The following is a 20,744-nucleotide window of genomic DNA, read 5'->3' as shown; positions in this document are numbered from 1 at the left end:
TTTGAACAGAAATTCCCTACAATGGCTTCATAATTACACTACTAGTACATAATTATAAATGCTATATTATAATTATGTACTATTAGTACATAATGTATGTACTATTAGTACATAATGACAATGCTGACATTCATTTGGCAGCTACCCAAACTCTCCCTCACCCTTGGCCCATAAGTTGCTAAATATCAGCATCTGTATACCTGCCAGAGGCTTAAAAACTCAAGTTCATCCAAATTATTTTAGGTAGCAAATTAAAAGGGCCACATATAAATATATACAAGGTAATATGCACACACACACACACAAGTACTAACTAAAGTATGATTTATTCAGGGGAGATGGTGTAACTCATTTGAACAACTAACTTAGTCTAACAAAATGAATACCAGGAAGCTGATCCTTGAGGTGTGAACAGGGGAGGTTCAAGAAGAGGGAGAACAAAGAGAGAAAGGGAGAAGGCCATCATAATATTCGACATGTATATGTGAAAGTGAAACTAGGAGAAATTGAGGGGCTGGGTAGGGTTGGGAGAGATGAGGAGAAGCGATAAAAGGGAGGACATTGGTCAAGATTCATTGTACTCAAACTGCCATGTTGAATTGTAATGGCTTTGTACTTAAAGACAAAAAAATATAATTAAAAAAAAAAGAAGAGAAAGAGAATGCCACATGTTCTTGGACACTTGTTTTATAAAGAGGATAATCCATGCCCGTTCCTCTTCACTGGGTCGGGGTTGTGGAGACTTCAATAAACAACATAATTTGTATTACTTTGCTGGTTGTGCTGGGCCCATTACTTAACAGATCAGAAGCTGTCAAGGAGAAAAGGGTAATCACCTATAAAGGGAAACCAATTAGAATCACCTCAGATTTCTCAGCAGAGACAATCAAAGCAAGAAGAGCCTGGAATGACGTATGCCATGCCCTAAAAACAAACAACTATCAACCAAGAATACTGTACCCAGCTAAACTCTCCTTCATAACTGAAGGCCAAATAAAAACCTTCCATAGCAAAGAAAAATTGAAACAATACATCTCCACCAAATCAGCCCTACAAAAGATTCTTAAAGATGTCCTACACATAGAAAACCAACAAGACCGCAACAAAGGCCAAGAAACTGCACCCAAACTGAGAATCCAAGAACCTTAGGAAGAACCCAGTTTTCGCAGCCCCCAAGAAGGTGGATAACATGGCAGGAACTCCCAAATACCTCTCAGTCCTATCTCTTAACGTTAATGGACTGAACTCTCCAATTAAGCGACATAGACTGTCTAGTTGGATTAAAAAACAAGACCCTTCTATCTGCTGCCTGCAGGAGTCACATCTTGCCCATAAAAACAAACACATTTTCAATGTTAAAGGCTGGAACAAAATCTTGCTTGGTGCAAACGGCCCTCATAAACAGGCGGGAGTTGCAATCCTAATATCAGATAAAATAGACTTCAAATTAAAATTCGTGAGAAGAGATAAAGAAGGTCGCTACATACTAATTAAAGGATCTCTCCTTCAGGAGGATATTACAATTCTAAATATCTATTCGCCAAACAATGGAGCACCCAAATTTATCAAAGAAACACTACTTTCCCTCAAATCCCATATAGATCCAAAGACATTAATTGTTGGGGATTTTAACACACCACTCTCCCCGCTAGATAGATCAACTCGGCAAAAACTCAACAGAGAAACCGCAGATCCAAACAGCTGCATAGATCAACTAGACTTAACAGACATCTACCGAACATTTCACCCAGCAGCATCAGAATACACGTTTTTCTCAGCAGCACATGGAACGTTTTCTAAAATAGACCACATTTTAGGCCACAAAGCAAACTTGTCTAAATTCAGAAACATTGAAGTTATACCTTGCATTCTCTCTGACCACAAGGGAATAAAATTAGAACTCAACACCAAAAGCCACCAAAGAAAGTCCGGTATCACATGGAGGCTGAACAACACACTGCTGAATCACGAGTTGGTCATGGAAGAGATTAGAAAGGAAATTCAAATGTTCATACTATTCAACAAAAATGAACACACAAATTACCAGCTCCTCTGGGACACAGCAAAGGCAGTACTCAGAGGCAAGTTTATAGCTCTGAGCTCCTACATCAACAAATTGGAGAGATCTGAAACTAATAATTTAATGACACATCTAAACCTCCTTGAAAAAGAGCAGCAAGATAAACCCCAATCCAGTAGACGGAAAGAAATAATCAAAATTAAATCAGAATTAAATGAATTAGAATCCAAAAAAACTATAGAAAGAATCAACAAAACAAAGAGTTGGTTCTTCGAAAAACTTAACAAAATTGACAGACCCTTAGCAAACCTTATCAGAAAAAGGAGAGAACACACCCAAATTAATAAACTCAGAGATGAGAATGGAAACATCACCACGGAAACAACCAAGATTCAGAACATTATAAGGGAATACTTCTCAAAACTTTATGCTAATAAGTTTGAGAACTTGACAGAAATGGACCTTTTCCTAGCAAATATTGACATGCCAAAACTAAACCAAGATGAGTTAAACCAGCTTAACAGGCCCATATCAAGCATTGAAATAGAAACAGCAATAAGAGACCTCCCAGCTAAGAAAAGTCCAGGACCAGATGGTTTTACAGCGGAATTTTACAAGGCCTTCAAAGCAGAGCTCACACCAATACTCCTCCAACTCTTCAATGAAATTGAAAGAGAAAGCTCACTACCGAACACATTCTATGAAGCCATCATAACCCTCATCCCAAAACCAGGCAGGGACTCATCAAAGAAAGAGAACTATAGACCCATTTCTTTGATGAACATTGATGCAAAACTTCTCAACAAAATTTTGGCCAATCGACTTCAAAAAATCATACACCATGATCAAACAGGATTCATTTCAGGGATGCAAAGCTGGTTCAATATACGCAAATCAATTAATATTATTCATCACATCAACAGGAGCAAGAATAAGAACCACATGGTTATCTCAATAGATGCAGAAAAAGCATTTGACAAGATCCAACACCCCTTTATGATGAAGGTTCTGGAAAAATTAGGAATCCATGGATCATTCCTCAATACAATAAAGGCTGTATATGACAAACCTACAGTCAGCATTATACTCAATGGTGAAAAACTAAAGCCATTTCCTCTTAACTCAGGAACAAGACAAGGATGCCCACTCTCTCCACTTCTCTTCAATCTAGTATTAGAATGCCTAGCTACAGCAATAAGACAAGATGCAGACATAAAGGGGATCCAAATAGGGAAAGAAGAAATAAAACTCTCCCTCTTTGCAGATGACATGATCTTGTATTTAAAGAATCCCATAGACTCCACTCCCAAATTACTCAAGCTGATTCAAAACTTTGGCAAAGTAGCAGGTTATAAAATTAACCCCCCAAAATCAATGGCTTTTCTATATGCCAACAATGAGAAAAGTGTGGCTGAAATTAGGAAAGCAACTCCATTTGTAATAGCCCCACAAAAAATAAAATACCTAGGAATTAACTTAACCAAAGAAGTGAAGGACCTCTATGATGAAAACTTTAAAATCTTGAAAAAGGAAATCAACACAGAACTTAAAAAATGGCAAAACCTCCCATGCTCCTGGATTGGCAAGATTAACATCGTGAAAATGGCAATACTTCCCAAGGCTATCTACAAATTCAACGCGATACCTATCAAAATTCCACCCTCATTCTTCAAGGAAATAGAAGAGGCAATCCAAAAATTCATATGGAACAATAAAAGACCCCGAATAGCAAAAACGCTCCTCAACGGAAAGAACACTGCTGGAGGAATATCAATACCAAATTTCAAACTCTACTATAAAGCCATAGTAATCAAAACAGCTTGGTATTGGCATAAGAACAGACCTCAGGACCAATGGAATAGAATTGAAAACCCAGAAATGAACCTACAGACCTATAGCCATCTAATCTTCGATAAGGAAGCAAAAACAATAGAATGGAAGAAAGACAGCCTCTTCAGTAAATGGTGCTGGCAAAATTGGTTAACTACATGTAGAAAACTAAAGCTAGATCCTTATATATCACCCTGCACCAGAATCAACTCCAAATGGATCAAAGACCTTGAACTCAAAGCAGACACTCTGAAAACATTACAGGATGGAATAGGAGAAACCCTAGGTCTCCTTGGCTCAGGTCGAAATTTTCTGAATAGAGACCAGGAAGCACAACAAATCAAAGAAAGGTTGGACAAATGGGATTGCATAAGGTTGCAGAGCTTCTGCAGGGCAAATGACATAGCTAGCAAGATCAATAGAAAGCCCACCGATTGGGAGAAGATCTTTACTAGCCATACAACGGACAAGGGTCTCATATCTAAAATATACTTGGAACTCAAAAAATTAAACCACCCAACAACAAATCCTCAAAGAAACAACTGCCCAATAAATAAGTGGGCGAAAGACTTAAAGAGAAACTTCTCTGAAGAAGAAAGAAGGATGGCCAATAGACACATGAAGAAATGTTCAACATCCCTAGCCATAAAAGAAATGCAAATCAAAACAACATTGAGATATCACCTCACTCCAGTTAGAACAGCAAAAATCAAGAACTGTAACAACAACAGATGCTGGAGGGGATGTGGACAGAAAGGAACCTTACTTCATTGTTGGTGGGAATGTAAACTTGTTCAACCACTTTTGAAAGCAGTATGGAGGTTCCTCAAAAGACTTCACATAGATCTCCCCTATGATCCAGCAATCCCACTTTTGGGCATTTACCCAAATGTTTACAAACAAGACCACACTAAAGCTACCAGCACAACTATGTTTATTGCAGCATTATTTACCATAGCTAAGATATGGAACCAACCCAGATGCCCCTCAGTAGATGAATGGATCAAGAAAATGTGGTATATATACACAATGGAATTCTATGCCTCCATCAGAAAGAATGACATTTCCCCATTTGTTAGGAAATGGAAAGGTTTGGAAAAAATTATATTAAGTGAAGTAAGCCAGGCCCAAAGAAGCATAGGTCCCATGGTTTCCCTTATTTGCAATATCTAGTATAGGTATGAGTCAAGCAGAAAAGGTCAGATAATGTGATGTTAGGAAAATGAACCCTTAAATATGTATTTTAATGTTTTCGTTTCTTTCATGCATGTGTTTCTAACGCATTTATAAGATTATTTCTTTGTTGCTTTGTATGTCCCTCCCCCACAGTGTAACCCCCGCTTTCACTATATTTGATGTCAGTATAACATGTGGAGGAGATGGGGACAAACAAGTCATTTAAGGATTCAGGTGGACCTGTTGCAACAATGAGAAGTACAAAATGTCATGTCAAAACCAACTTTACAATGTCGGTGTGGGGGGGGAGGGGGGTATAATTGGGTGGGGGAAGGGTGGAGGCTGGGAAGTGAGGTGAAGGGTAAACAAAGGAGGAGGCTGCAATGCTTGGTAAGAAATGTATGCATTATCCTGCCCATGTAATTGTAGCCTCTCTGTACAGTATGTTCTCAAATAAAATAAAATAAAATTAAAAAAAAAAAAAGAGATCAGAAGCTTCTGTTTTCTCGCTCTTGAAACGTTTTTTTTTTTCCTCTAGCAATGAATCACTGTGTATAAAGTTCATTTACTCTGTGAGAAACTCTAGCTACATAGAGAAGCCTGAAGGGTAAGACACCAAGTGAAAGGAGAAAGAGGCCAAGGAGCACCGTGATGCCACTCACTTAAACGAAAAAGCCGTTTTGAAATGGATCCTAAAGCCCCAAGCACCCTGGCTAAAAGCCCATGAATCTGAGATGAAGCCCATCCTAGCCCTTATGGAATTTTTTGACTCGTAAGGTCATAAGCAAAATAAAAGCTATGTTTTCAAGTCTACAAAGTTTTGGATAGCATTAAATGCAATACAGAAATAAAACATGATCCAGCTTTCACTGGGAGATACTATCCTGGTCACAGAGTTCTAAGCTCAGGCATCAGTTCAATCTTCCTTGTATTTCAAAATTTAAGTAATGTTGGCAAACCCATAGAATATTATAGATATTCAAAGCCTGTTTTCAAAACGCCTGCACATTCTTGGCAGATTTATAGCTTGCTTTGGTATTTAAATTCTTATATATTTTTATTCTGTATCTGTTATGTAATCAGTATATTAAATGTAAAATTCAGTACCCTCCTCAATTAAACAAAAGCGACTTGTATTAAGCATTCCTAAGTTCAATATAGTGTGGCTTTCTTTCTTTCTTTTGATTTTATTTTATTGTAAAGATGCTGTACAAAGAGGTTACAGTTACATGAGTAAGGTAATGAGTACACTTCTTGTTGACCATTGTTACCCACCCTCAAAGTTGTGAAGTTCACTTCCAATATAGTGTCTTGTGAGTATCACTTTTGCTATGGGTCATCCTGTGCCCTTGTTTCAGCACTTTGTTATACCCCTTCCCCTCCCTAAATTAGAATAATTACTATACAAGATGCAGGGTACCAAAATCAACTACAGTGACAACAGGGGGAAGAACATACAAAGAAAACAAAAAAAAATCACATAGTACATTAAAAACAACAACAACAAAGAAAGACCTCTTGTGTCCATATCTTGGGGTTCATTTCACTTATGGTCATATGTACATAGCTTTTGACTTTTTCTGCTCATCTTCTAAAATTATCCTAGATGTATACTAATTATTGCAAATGAGGGAAACCATGGGACCTATATTTCTTTGGGTCTGGCTTACTTCACTTAATTTGATTTTTTTTCCATCTTCCTATTTCCTAACAAATGGGGTAGTGTCATTCTTTCTGATGGAAGCATAGAATTACATTACACACACACACACACACTCACACACACACACACACACACACACACACACACACACACACACACACACACACACACACACACACACACCACATTTTCTTGATCCATTCATCTAGTGAGGGGCATCTGGGTTGGTTCCATATCTTAGCTATGGTGAATAATGCTGTGATAAACATAGTTCTGCTGATAGTTTGACTATGACCTTGTTTGTAATTTTTTGGGTAAATGCCCAGAAGTGGGATTGCTGGGTCATATGGAGCTCAACTCCAAATGGATCAAAGACCTCAAAGTAAAACATTACAGGCATAGGAGAAACTGTAGGGCTCCTTGGCATAGGCCAAAATTTTCTGAATAAAGACCCAGAAACACAACACAAAGAAAGGTTGGACAAATGGGATTGCATGAAACTGCAGAGCTTCTTCATGGCAAAGGACATAAATAGTAAGAACAATAGAAAGCCAATGGACTGGGAGAAGATCTTCACTAGCTATACAATAGAAAAGGGCCTCATATCTAAAACACACTTAGAACTTAAAAAATTAAATCCTCCAAAAACAAATCCTCAAAGAAACAACTGCCCTATTAATAAATGGGCTAGCGACTTAAAGAGAGACTTCTCTAAAGAAGAAATAAGAATGGTTAATGTGAAAAATTGCTCAACCTCTCTAGCCATAAAAGAAATGCAAATAAAAACAACATGGAGATTCCACCTCACTCCAGTTCGAATGGTTATAATCAGGAAATATAATAACAACAGATGATGAAGGGGATGTGGCCAAAAGGGAAGCCTACTGTACTGTTGGTGGGAGCGTAAATTGTTCAACCACTCTGGTTTTCTTTCTTTCTTCCTTTCTTTCTTCCTTCCTTCCTTCCTTCCTTCCTTCCTTCCTTCCTTCCTTCCTTCCTTCCTTCCTTCCTTCCTTTCTTTCTTTCTTTTTCTTTCTTTTTTTCTCTTTCTTTTTCTTTCCTTTCTGTTCTTTCTTTCCCTTCCTTCCTTCCTTCCTTCCTCCTCCCTCCCTCCTTCGCCTCCCTCCGTCCCTCCGTCCCTCCTTCCTTCCTTCCTTTCTTCCTTCCTTCCTTCCTTGCCTCCTTCCCTCCCTCCATCCCTCCCTCCCTCCCTCCCTCCTTTTCTTCCTTCCTTCCTTCCTTTCTTCCTTCCTTCCCCCTTCCTCTTTCTAAAAAGACACATAGCAGAGTTACACCAAAACAGTTCGCCAATGTTGGAAAGCAATCTTGTTTATTTAGCCTTTGAGCACAGGGACTTGGGGGTCAGAATGCTTGAACTTACAATTCTGAATCTGTAATCTTGACCTAATTACTTAGCCTGAAGCTCAATTTCCTTGTTAGTAAAAATCAAGAAATAGCAGATTTTTTCAATCACTTTCCACTGACCAGAGCAAATTATAGTGTTTTATCTAAATTGAAGGAATGAAGAAGTATAATCCTACCATGAGCTCTGAAAGGAATAACCACAAGTAATCGTCACAGTGGATTAGGCAATCAAATGGCAATTTAAAATCCTGGGTTAAGCATATAGTATTTGTTTGATTTGTGTGTGTGTGTGTGTGTGTAATTAGATATTGAATACAGGGCTTTGCATGTGTTAGGTAAGGCTCTACCACTTAAATCACTTAAACCCCTTGTGTGTCTGTTTGTCTTTTGTTTTTACTATACAGCCTAAATTGCCTAAGCTTGTCTTAAACTCCCAGTCAGTCCTCCTGGGCTCCAAGTCCCAAATGGTTGGAGTGACATTGTGCAACCACCACACCCATCTTAGAATTGTGTTTAAAATCAGATCAAATTAGTCCAATGAATCAACCCTTTTATATGCATTTTGTGGCTTATTTGATTTTTGGCTACTTTCTGCTTTCTCTTTTGTGTTTCAGTTGTATTCAATACAAAAGATCTCTGAATCACTGAAATTATAGTATATTCGTATTTTATAATTCAACATATGTAGGAATAGAGCATGATTATTAAACATTGTTGCTTTGAATAAACATAGTCTGATACCTATAGAAGAAAATCATGAAGGATAATGATTTACTTACTTCTGTTATATAACCGGAAATGCTTAGTTATTCATTCCATTCTTTTAAATGTCATTATGTGGAAAAGACAGCCTATTCGTTTAAAAAAAAAACTTTCATATGGTAATAATTTTTCTATTTTTCTAAATTTCTACTCATCTCTCATACAGGATCTCAACCATTAACACTTACATTTAAAAGGTTTTTATGATTAATTCTTTGTGTGATTCAATTTAACTCAATACATATGCATGTTGGCCTATAATTTATAACTGTTTTAAAATAAGTGTTCCATTCCCACAATTGCATTACTCCCCATGTTCTGTTTTAAAGTGAGGCTGTTTTTCTTAATTGTTGAGGTTATTAAATATATTAACGTTCCACAAATGCTTTTCTAATGAACTCCTTGCTTACTTGCTTTTCTTGTTTGTTATTAAGAACAGGCAAGAACACAGCATTCTTTTGGACTAATTGAGCAAACTAGGATTGGTGATTGTTGTTTTTAAAACAACTAAACATGCCAATTTTAGGCTTTCAAAACTAAAATTTATATATCTGGAACTATTAGTATTCTGATTTTACTTAAGCTGTATTTCAGAGTAGCCCATTATAGAATACTTGTATATAGTTATTTTACATGTATCTCCAATCACTTTTCTATGATCAGTAGAACTGTTATCATGGCTTATCATTTCAGAGAGATATGTTGCTTATTTGTATTGGTTAACTAGGAACAGCATTGAACACTTTTGTTGATGTTATTTTGCTGGGACTTTCCATTGAAGTGTAAGGAGTAAGGAGGGATAAGGCCAAGCTTAGGCCACTGCTAAACTGACCAGGATCACAAGCGGAATGATCAATCTGAAAGTAAAGGACGTCCAAAGTTAGGACTAAAAGGGGAAATTCCCAGTCTTCATAGATCAAGAGTGATGGCCAGATAAATTAGATTCAGTGTGAAGGAGTCAGAAAATAATATGTTTCGTACAGTTTGGAGTATCTAGATCATAAACAATACATTCAATGAAGAAATACCCATCAAGCACTTAATTTATGCTAGGCATTTAATATTGACATGCACAGGGTTCCTGTCTTAATGGAATTTCTGGTGTGTTTTTTGTTTTGTTTTGTTTATTTTTTGTTGTTGTTGTCTTTGCTGGTGCTGGGGTTTAAATTTCGGGCCTGGACACAGTCCCTGAGTTTCTTTTGCTCAAGGTTAGCACTCTACCACTTGAGCCATTGTGCTAATTCCAGCTTATTCTGAGTAGATTACTGAAGTTAAGTGTCTCACAGACCTTCCCGCCCCTGCTGATTTTGAACTGGGATCCTCAGATCTCAGCTCCTGAGTAGCTAGGATTATAGACAGTGCCCAGCTATACTCTCTGTTTGTTGCAGTACATAGAGACAGGCAGTAAACAGGTAGTAGGACGCACACTACCAAAGGCTATCCTTTCTGATACTGTTGAACAACTGACCTGACTCAACATTTGACAGTAAATTAATTATTCAGCAGTAGGGACTCATAGCAGAACCTGGCTTCCTCTTAGAATCTGAACCATAAATCTAAAAGCATTAGGGTTGTTAGGAACAGTTCCTTATGAATAAGTTACTAATTTTCATCAAGAACAAGAGAGGGGCCAGGTGCCAATGGCTCATGCCTGTAATCCTAGCTACTCCAGAGGCTGAGATTTGAGGATTGCTATTCGAACCCAGCTCTGCCAGGAATGTCTGTGAGACTCTTAATCTCCACCTAACCACCAGAAAACCAGAAGTGCTGTGGCTCAAAGTGGTAGATCTCTAACCATGAGTGAAAGTTCAGGGACAGAGCCCATGCCCTGAGTTCAAGCCCCAGGCCCCCCCCCAAAAAAAAAGTAAATAATACAAGAATAAGGAGGAGGAGAGTTCTTTTGTAAAGGTGTCTTGTTCATCTTGAACTTGTAAACCAGTGGCTCCTCGTCAATATTTGTGCTTTTACTCACTGTTACCATACTATTATAAACCAAAAATATCGGTGTTTGTCCTTGTCTTTCTTCCTAATTCCTGATAGCCAGTCAAGGGCTCCAGTGGTAAACAGAGTTCTGCAGAGCTTGAATCCAGTTCGTAAGCCACCAAATCTCTCAGCAAACTTCTAAACAATTCTGAGCCAGTTTGCTCATTTGTGAAAAGTAAAGAGTATTGCCTATTTTTGTGTTTTGGTGAAGGTTCAGTAACATACTATGTAAAGCACATTATATAGTACCTGACACATGACTGATATTTAATAAATGTATCATTTAACATAAAAAATTAAAAAAATCCTTCACCTCATGAAAACACAAGAAAGGAGAACATAAATTAATCTTATCAGATGAGCAGGAAAGCTCAAAAACTATGTACATATGACCATATAAGATGATGCTAAGTGAAATGAACCCAAGATATGGACACAAGAGGTTTTTCTTTGTTGTTGTTTTTAATTTAATATGTGAGTTTTTCTTTGTTTCTTTTGTATGTTCTTCCTCCTATGGTATATCCCTGTTATCACTGTGTTTGAGTTTGGTACCTTGCATCCTGAATATACATTTATCTAATTTGGGGAGGGGAAGGGGAATAACAAAATGCTGAAATAAGGACACAGGATGACACATTGCAACAATAATACTCACAAGATACTATCTTGGAAATAAACCTTACAACTTTGGGGGTGGGTAGTGGGGGAGGTAGAGTAAGGAATGGATAGTTGGAAAAAAACAAAGAGGTACAGTAACAATGCCTGACAAGAAATGTACTCATTACCTTACTGATGTAACCGTAACCTCTCTGTACAGAACCTTTACAAGAAAATAAAATTAAAAAAATAACCTGAACCCCCCCCAAAAAAGAAAGGAGAACATAAATTAATGCAAGAAAAAATTCCAAATGTGCCAGAATGAGAGCATCCAAAATAATAGTTACCTCTTAAGGTTACCATGGAGACTATGTTAAGTTACCCCAAACATTCTGTTGTGTTTGGGAACTCTTATCCAGATCCTGAAGCACATTCAACAGACTGTGACAGTGGTGACAAATCCTGTGAAGGTGGATTTGACTTTGGAGAACCACCAAATATCACTTAACGGGAAGTAAAATGAAAATATGATCAACTTTGGTTAAAAACAAAGTGTGTTTATAAAGTACTAAGATGAATTTTCTCCACAAAACTGGCAGGATAATCCCAGGAAAATGTCAACCTAATCATATTTCTCTCCTGCTGAAAATCTTTCAATCATTCTCTACCACTTGTAGAATGAAGTTTAAGTTTCTTTGTGACTGGCCCCTCTCCAGTGTCCAGTATGCCTGCCTATCCCATGGGTGGCCAATAACTCTAACTGTGCTGAACTTCCAGGGTGTCCTATACAGCATGCTACCCCTGTCCTCCCCACTTTCAACCATGCTGTTTCTTCTATCAGGAGCACCCCTGCTTATATTCTTTCAAAAGTATATAGCTCCCAGCTCCCTGTCACTCAAAAGTTATCTTCTCTGCAAAGCAATCAGAACTGAGCTCTTGGATTACATGTTCCTCCTCCATGCTCCTTCCAACATTGTGTCTGTTCTAGAACTCACCACACTTTACAGAGTTAAGAAACTACCTTACTGAGACCAGCATGGTGATGCACACCTAGAATCCCCAAGAGGCTGAGGCAGAATGGTCTCAAGTATCAGGCCAGCCCGAACTGCATAGTAAGACCCCATCTTAAAAAAAGAAAAAAAAAGCAAATAACAGAAATAAATGATAGATGATAAAGAAAGTTGTAGTGGCTTATAATCTAAAATGTAAAATCAAAGTATTTGTATCTGTATGAAGATGGAAGGAAAGAAAGAAGAAAATAAAAAGGAAGGGAGATGGGATGGAGGCAGGAAGAAGGGAGGGAAGAGGGACAGTATATGATTCTATATAGGGGAATTTAAACAATTGGTGTAGATACTTTCCCCTCAAGGAAGTGAAGCAAAAATCCCTACTCCTTAGTTGTAGCTTTTTGTAGCAACTTCCTCCCAAACAGCACAATATGAAAAAGAGGGAAAAGACTAATTTTATACTAGAGAGACTTGACACACACTACCTCAGCCAGGTGATCATGACTAACAACAACACTGATGTCATTTTGATAGTATGCACCCTTATGATGAAATCAGCCTGGCCTTCTTTGATCACAGTCTACTCAGCAGCAAAATGTCAGACAAATCCTAATGGAAATACAAAGTGCTTGGCCATGTAAAAACTATCAAGGTGATCAAAAAAGACAGCAAGAAATATGGTTACAGCTAAGATGCCTCGAAGGATTCATGTCATAGCATGTACCGAGAGGAACCTGGCACAGAAAAAGGGCATTAGGTAAAAAGTTAGAAAATCAGAGTAACCTATAGGCTTGAGTTTTTAAAAAGCAGTATCAGTTTATCAATTAACAAACATACCACGCTAATTAAGATTTAAAAAATAGAAAATGGTTGCAGCATATACAAGGATACTATTTTTGGAATAATATTATTATCTGAGTCTACTCAGTAATGTTTCCAATTTTTTTTTGTAGTTCTAAAATGGTTTTAAAACAAAGATAATTTTTAAAAAATGATATCTGGCTGAAACTTGATGTCTTATACTTTCCACAGAATACCTAAATGAAAACCCAGATGCCATCGCTAAACCTGAGAACCCATGACTAGAGCCAGAGCAAGTTTTTTTCTGGTTGTAAGACAGTGAAGTAGATTGAGGAAAATAACTCGTGGCTTCACCATGCAGTAGCCTCCTGAATAAAGCAGTCCTTGGCCTGAAAGGTAGGAAGACATTGTTCCTGAAACAATTCCAGGCGGGTACGTTCCTCTCTCGCTCTATCGTCAGGTCTCTCATCCCAAACCCGGGACCTGCAGTAGGCAGAAAATCGAGCTTTCCCCTGCTGCGGAATGGCAATTGTTTCTCAAATATTGGCTTTCATCTTGAGGGAAGAGTCACTGACAAAAATATCGAATGAGCTAGGAGTGGAAGAGTGTATGTCACTATGACTACTGGACATTTTATGACCACTGTGCTGAGATTTACTCGCATTATTTCATATATGTATAAACAATGTATAAACAATGAAGCACAAGGAAGTTAAGTTACTTCCTTAGAAATATATAAGTAAGAAGTAACAGAGATAAATCAGTGTGATTCTAAAGCCTATACTTTACCTTACTGTAATTGACTCCATGGAGAGCTCAAACAGTGTAATTTTTAGAAAGACAAAAATCAAAGCCCAACAAAATAAGCATGAGGAACTGGGTTTTTGCAAGAGGGTAGGATAGGGTTAAGGGGAGAGGGGTAGATGAATGAAGCGGAGTTGGGGGGGAGAACGCAGTCAAGAATTCATTGTGTTGACTACAAAATCAAGAATACTAAGGGAAGAGGAAAGTTGAAGAAGAATGAGAATGCTGAAGGAGTGACACTGACCAAGATGCATTGCACTCATAAACTATTTTGTTACATGGCAACTCCATTGTACAACTACTTAAAGATAATAAAAAATAAATTTGAAAAGGTAAGAGAAAAAAATCCCCCAAAACTAATAACAGTATATGCTGAGAAATGAGATTCAAAACATGTTTTATAATTATAATCTTGTGTGCGTAGTTTACATGATGCACTCAGTAAATACATGCAAAACTGCATGTACCTTCTGTGCCAGGCCTGAGCTAGCACTGGAGACATCATGGTGAACAAGACACACAGTTGCAACCTTATGTATAAAGGATCTAGAATACACTGGGATTCTCTTGGGGAAAGAACATATGATCTTAGCCCAGGGGAACTCCACTAGATCTGTCTTTGAGGCTGGATGCTGAGAGTCAGCTTAGATTGAGCAAATCACTTTGCTCCCCTTCTGTGAATGTAACTAGGAAGATTCCACATTACATGGTTGGATAGTGAGAGTAGGGCCAGAAGGCTCTCAAAGCCTTGGTACTTATTTCACTGCCCTGAGCCAAAAAATATACCATTGATAGTGACTTCATGCAAAGGCCATCACCTGTCAGAAATCTCAGATCTCAAGTCTTCATAAAATACAAGAAGGTGTGCAAAGTCCTGAGTTTGATCCCTGGCATTCCAGACAAAAGGGTGGAAAAAAGAAAGAGCCTTGTTGAAACAAACAAAAATCACACAGACAAATAGACTTAGATGAAATTTATAATGTAATCAAAAGAATGAGATAATACAATGGAATTTTATGCTTCTGTCAGAAAGAATGTCATTGCCCCATTTGTAAGGAAATGGACTTGGAAAAGATTATACTCAGTGAAGTACGCCAGACCTAAAGAAACACAGGCTACCTGGTTTCCCTTGTTTGTAATAATTAGAATGTGCCCACAAACCAAGTAAACCCAATGGACAGTAAAAGCCAAATAATTACACCTGGACATGATTAATTAAATAGGACTCTAAACATTCACACAGTGACAACAAGGGAGGATGTTCTTAGAAGAAGATCGCAAGGGCTCAATAGCTATATGCATACGATCATATAAAATGATCTTTATTGAAATGAATTTCAAGAAATGGAAGCAAGAGGTCACAATTCTTTTCTTTTTTTCTTTCCTTTTTTGTTTGGTTTATGTCCTTCTGCCACTTTATTTTTTATTTCTCTACCCTTTGTCTTGTATATAGGTTTATCAGATTTGTAGAGTGGAAGGGAACCCCAGAAATGGTGAGACAAAAGGTGAACCAATTCAACAGTGAAACCCACTAGACACTATGTTAGAAATGAACTACACAACTTTGGGGGGAAGGAAGTCAGGAGGGGAAAACTGGAGAATGAGGGAGGGACACTGTTCCAAAGGAAATGTACTCATTACCTGACTTATGTAACTCTAATCCCTCTGTACATCACCTTTACAATATTTTTTTGAAAAGAATGAGATAACAAAGCTCAATTGCCATTTTGTCAAAGAGGACTTGTTATAGTTTGGATATAGATGTCCTACAAAAGTTCAAGTATTGAAGGCTTGGTCCCCAGCTGGTGGCACTATTGGGAAGCAGGCAGTGGACACTTGAGGAAGGCAGTCCTACTCTGGAGGGAGTAGGTGATGGGTGTGTGTGGGGGTAATATTCTTGAAAGGTATCCTGAGATGCTATGGCTGACTTCTTTCTCTGCTTCCCTGCTGTCATTAGGTGAGCAGCCTTCCTCTACCACATACTCTGTTCCTTGTTGCTTGGCCTCACCCCAAACCTAAATGGTGGAGCCAAAAGACCAGAGACTGAAACATGTGAAAGCATGAGGTAAAATAAATTTATCTCAGGTATTCTGTCTTAGCAACAAAAAGCCAGCACAGGAATCTTCTGAATGTATCCATAGCAACCCCTACTCATTCTTCATAAAACATCCTGCTATGTTTTCGTTATGACATATTATCATGAATTTATCTTAACTTATTCATTTACTTTTCTACTTTCATCCTCTACTAGAATAGAAGGTTCATGAGAATAAAGGTATGTGATTCTATAGAAACCCCTGCATCTAGACCAGTGCCTACCACAAATTTAATGAAATAAGCTAGTCATAAATAAAGACTGACTCAGAGGCCTGCCTGGAGGAATAGGTTGACCATTAGAGAGAAGAATGGATGGACATGGAAGACAGGGGCTGAAAGAAGATTGAAAGCTGTCAGGAGGGAGAAGCTCACATCAGCCCAATATGAACAGAAAATTGTGAGCTATAGTGTTGTCTGGAAATGAACAGAGAATATTGGTTTGGCTACAGAGGGTCCAGCTGTAAAGGCTTTGTTTTTTCATCCCATCTTCCTCCTGAACCCATCTTGGGCGGGAGAGGAAATGTGAAGAAGCCCACTAGAGTGGCTGGGAAGGTGGCTCAGTTGTAGAGCGCTTGCCTTGCACACATGAAGGCCTGGGTTTGACTCCTCAGCACCACATAAGCAGAAAAAGCCGGAAGTGGCACTGTGGCTCAAGTGGTAGGATGCTAGCCTTGAGCTGAAGAGTTGAGGGACAGTACCCAGGCCCAGAGTTCAGGCCCCTCGAACACACACACACACACACACACACACACACACACACACACACACACACACACACACACACACACACACACACACACACACACACACACACACACACACACACACAGCCCACCAGATCATGTCTTGGCCAAAGGATCCTAACTACAGGAAGAAACAAACACTCTGCATGTGTCAGAAGAGCTATGATATCTATTGGAGTATAGGCATTATGTTTGAAGCCTGTTCAGTTCTTTCAATCACCCGCATAGAGAAAATCTCTCCTTTGTGAAGAGAGATCCCTTATATTAGAGTCATCTCTACTCTATTACCTTCAAGAAGCCAAGTTGACTCATCTTCATCTAAGGAAATATCCCATGGCACATAGTGTCTGAAAGAGGTCCCCATTACTGACATCTCATTCCCCACCCCAAACCAACTCTGTACTTATGGCCTTTCAGGGGGGAAGAGAATACAGAAGCACTTCTCTGCTGGTCTGTGTTCACTAAGTGACTTCAGCTTCTCCATCATGGTCCTTATTCCTTTCATGTTTCCCTTTAATGGTGCTTATATTCATTTTGTTCAATATACTTTTGCGGAGGACCAATCATACGTTGAAAATATTGAAATCAATACAACATGTGACATGATCCCATACTTCAGAGCACATGTTCTAGCAGAGCAAAACATACAGTCACAAGTAGGACAAAAAAAGAGAGATGGTAATGGGATTCGATGCTTGGCAAGGAAGAGTACAATTAAATCAAGATTTCTTTGATAGTCTTATTTAGAGTGGAAAAAGGATGATTTGAATAGAATAATAAAAGTGGAGGGGGTATGAGAGTGAAAATCAGAGGGCAGAGAAGCAGGTGGCTGATTTGTAGACTATGAAGTATTGGAGTTTGTAAGTACCGCTGAATTCTCTGAGAAGAAAAATGAGAGCCAAGGGCAGGAAAGTAGTTTGTTATGAGATTTCCAAAGGGCCCCAAAGACCAGGACATTTGTACTTTGATAGCTAATAGGGGAGTAATTTGAGGTCTATGAGTGGGCGAGTGATGCAATTGAAAATATGTTTTAGGAAGAACAAGTAGAAGGCTATTGCAATTGCCCAGCCAAGAGGTAATAAAGCTCTTAAGTAGGATGGTTGCTGTGGTATTTGGAAAGAAATCAATAGTTTGGAGAGGCTTTTGGGAGTAGACTAAATGGGGCCTGTATCCTGATTGCGTATGCCTTTACTCACCCTCTATTTGACCCTTATTCCTTTCTCTTTCTGATCATAAAGCTGTAGGAGGTATCCCTTAACACACATTTCTATTTCCTGAAAAATTTCTCATTATTATTAGATAAAGCTTCATTTGCAATAACTATGAAATACACTCCAAAGGACAATTCTTGAGGTTCAAAATGAGGAGATAATATTCCACATCTATGTTTGTATTGTGTCTTCTCTATATTTTGACTTTCAGGTAGATTTTTCACTTATTTTTCCTGAGGATCTTACTCTAAAACAAAAATAAGCATATATAAATGCAGCTTTTTGGGAGCTCTTATTTATATATACAGAATGGAAATCAGAATCATAAAATTAAAGTTATTAAAATGATACTAAATTTATCTCTTGTTCCATTACGCAGCTTGAAGAGTATCTTGGCTCTTTAAGAGCCTTAGAATATTAATTTTACATATTTAGAAAAGGATTCTGACAATAGAATTGTATAACAAAATTATAAGAAAGTAAGAGAAGCAGTCACCAAAATAATTGAGTTGATAATTCAATTGTTAAATAAAATGCAGGTAATGCATTTACTATTCTATTTTTAAAGGCTAGAGAAAAGTACAAAATATTTTGTACATTTATGTTTCTATTTTTTAAAATCATTTCTGGGTTATGGCTAAAATGAGTTGAAATTACCACTATGTAGCAACAGGAAAGAGATGCCCTGTGGTAAGTCTTTTTTCTGGAAGTTTTATCCAGGGAGATATATTGCATTTATCTATCTCTGATGTGAGAGCTTTGAGTTTCTTGACAGAGGTATATATGGTAACACAGGCAGCAGATGACAGATATGCCAAGGGAAAGCAGGAGTGTTCTGGAGCAGCTGGGTGTGTGATGCTAAGGCACACAATGGTATAACAAACAGAGTCTGTGTCAATGAACTAGAAAATGAGGGGCTTATTTTCTGTTCAAACATGAGTGATCTTCCTGATAAAACAAGCAACAAGTTATAGCTAGCCCTTGAATTAACAATCTTATAACACAGCAGACAAAATCAGCTCAGGCACAAGTGCACAGGGTAGTAAGAATAACTTTCACAAAAGTACAACACTGTCTCCCTAGCTGTGAAGAATTGGTTCTAAGACACACTTCCTCATTCCTAAATCTTAAGATGCTCAAGAATCTTCCATGAAATGCCTTAGTTCATATACAATCTCTGCATGTTCTGTAAATTTTAAATCACATTTCATTTACTTATAATTTCTAGTGAAATGTAAATGTGATCTCAAAAAGTTATTACATGATATCACTCAGAAGAAAGACAAGGGAGTATCTATATGTGATTAGTACAGACGTGGGTGGGTTTTTTTTTCTGAATATTTTCCACCATGTTTGAATGTACAGATGTGGATCCCATGGACCCAGAGGGATGTCAGTACAACTGTAACTGAATCCTCTCCCTAAACACCGTGCTTGTGTTGTTTTATTTGCTAAGCCAACCTTCTTAGATTCATTTATTTTATGAAATAACTGAGTATCCGAGGTTACATTGCTTCCCCAACATCTGCTAAACCAGGATTCAATATAAAAAGCTTCATTTCAGAAAATATGGATAAAAGGTGAAACCTATATTCAGAGTGTTCTTAAAACAATGAAAGTGTTTCCAAATCAATAGAACAAAATAATGTGTAAACTATATTTCAACAGATATACACACATGCACATATATATACATATATGTATGAATTTTAAAATTTTACAGAGCACTGCAAATGTTAGGAAAAGTAGGCAGTACTAAATGAATACATAAAAGTCATTGGCTATTGGAGGGGAATGGGAGGTGGGATAAAGCTAAAGCTGTGCATTTTGTTAAAAAAAAATAAATTAAAAATAAAAAGTGTATTTCCAGACATTTCTAGTTGCTTCAGAGGTTGAACTCAACTTCACTTGTGGGGTATAGTAATTGAGTTGGAGAATATTTGCTTTCAGAGAATGCAACAGTTTTATTAAAAATGCCTTGGAGGAAAGATGTTTGAAAGTCAAAAAGAGACCAGTGTTGTGTTTATCTTTCTAGTGTCTCCTAAATGCACCAGAAAAAAATACATTCCCATGAGCTTTCTGGGCCATGAACTGGGCATGCGTACTTTCTGATAGGAAATGTTTCTAGAGTGGTTACCATCATCAGGGTCTGAGGGTTAGATTGTTTTTTTCTTTGTTATTTATGGAAAATAAGAGACAAGGCAATAAGAGTATAAAGAGAAATTCACCTTGGGACAAGATTGAGAAGGATAAAGACTTCAAAGAAATGTGCAAAAAAAGAGACAAAGACGAAAGAATAAATAAGACAATAATGAAATGAGACAATAATGAAAATAAATAGAAGTTGAATCTGGCAAGACCAGTGAGGACTCTTCCCTTGGCTACAGTGGAAGAGGGAAACGGACTGGCCCAGGCTCCTGGGAGGGAATGAAAAAGATACAAGTAGCTCTAACTTTGGTTTGGTCCCTCTTTTTTCACCTTGACCTTGCTACTATTATTAAATAACTTTTTAAGATTTGCTGGCTCCCTTATAGACTTATACTTCCCTTTGTTTTTCTCTTTCTACGAAGATCTATTACCAGAGTATTTTAGAAGATTTTGCATGCATTGAATATATGTGTTCTACACATATACCAATATATGTGTATGTATACATATGCATATACATATATATGTGTATGTATA

At 37.7% G+C, this 20,744-nt stretch overlaps 1 protein-coding gene across 1 annotated transcript in view; it reads right to left on the bottom strand.

The window, feature by feature from the left end:
* Pde11a (phosphodiesterase 11A) overlaps nt 1-20,744 on the bottom strand; it is a 352,033-nt gene that overhangs the window by 139,350 nt on the left and 191,939 nt on the right. The gene's annotated exons all lie outside the window — the stretch shown is intronic.

The sequence above is a fragment of the Dipodomys merriami genome, unplaced genomic scaffold, assembly GCF_024711535.1.
Source record: "Dipodomys merriami isolate MVZ:Mamm:240054 unplaced genomic scaffold, mDipMer1.0.p SCAF_1, whole genome shotgun sequence".
NCBI classification, from domain to species: domain Eukaryota; kingdom Metazoa; phylum Chordata; class Mammalia; order Rodentia; family Heteromyidae; genus Dipodomys; species Dipodomys merriami.
This window is presented reverse-complemented; position numbering and strand designations above follow the sequence as displayed.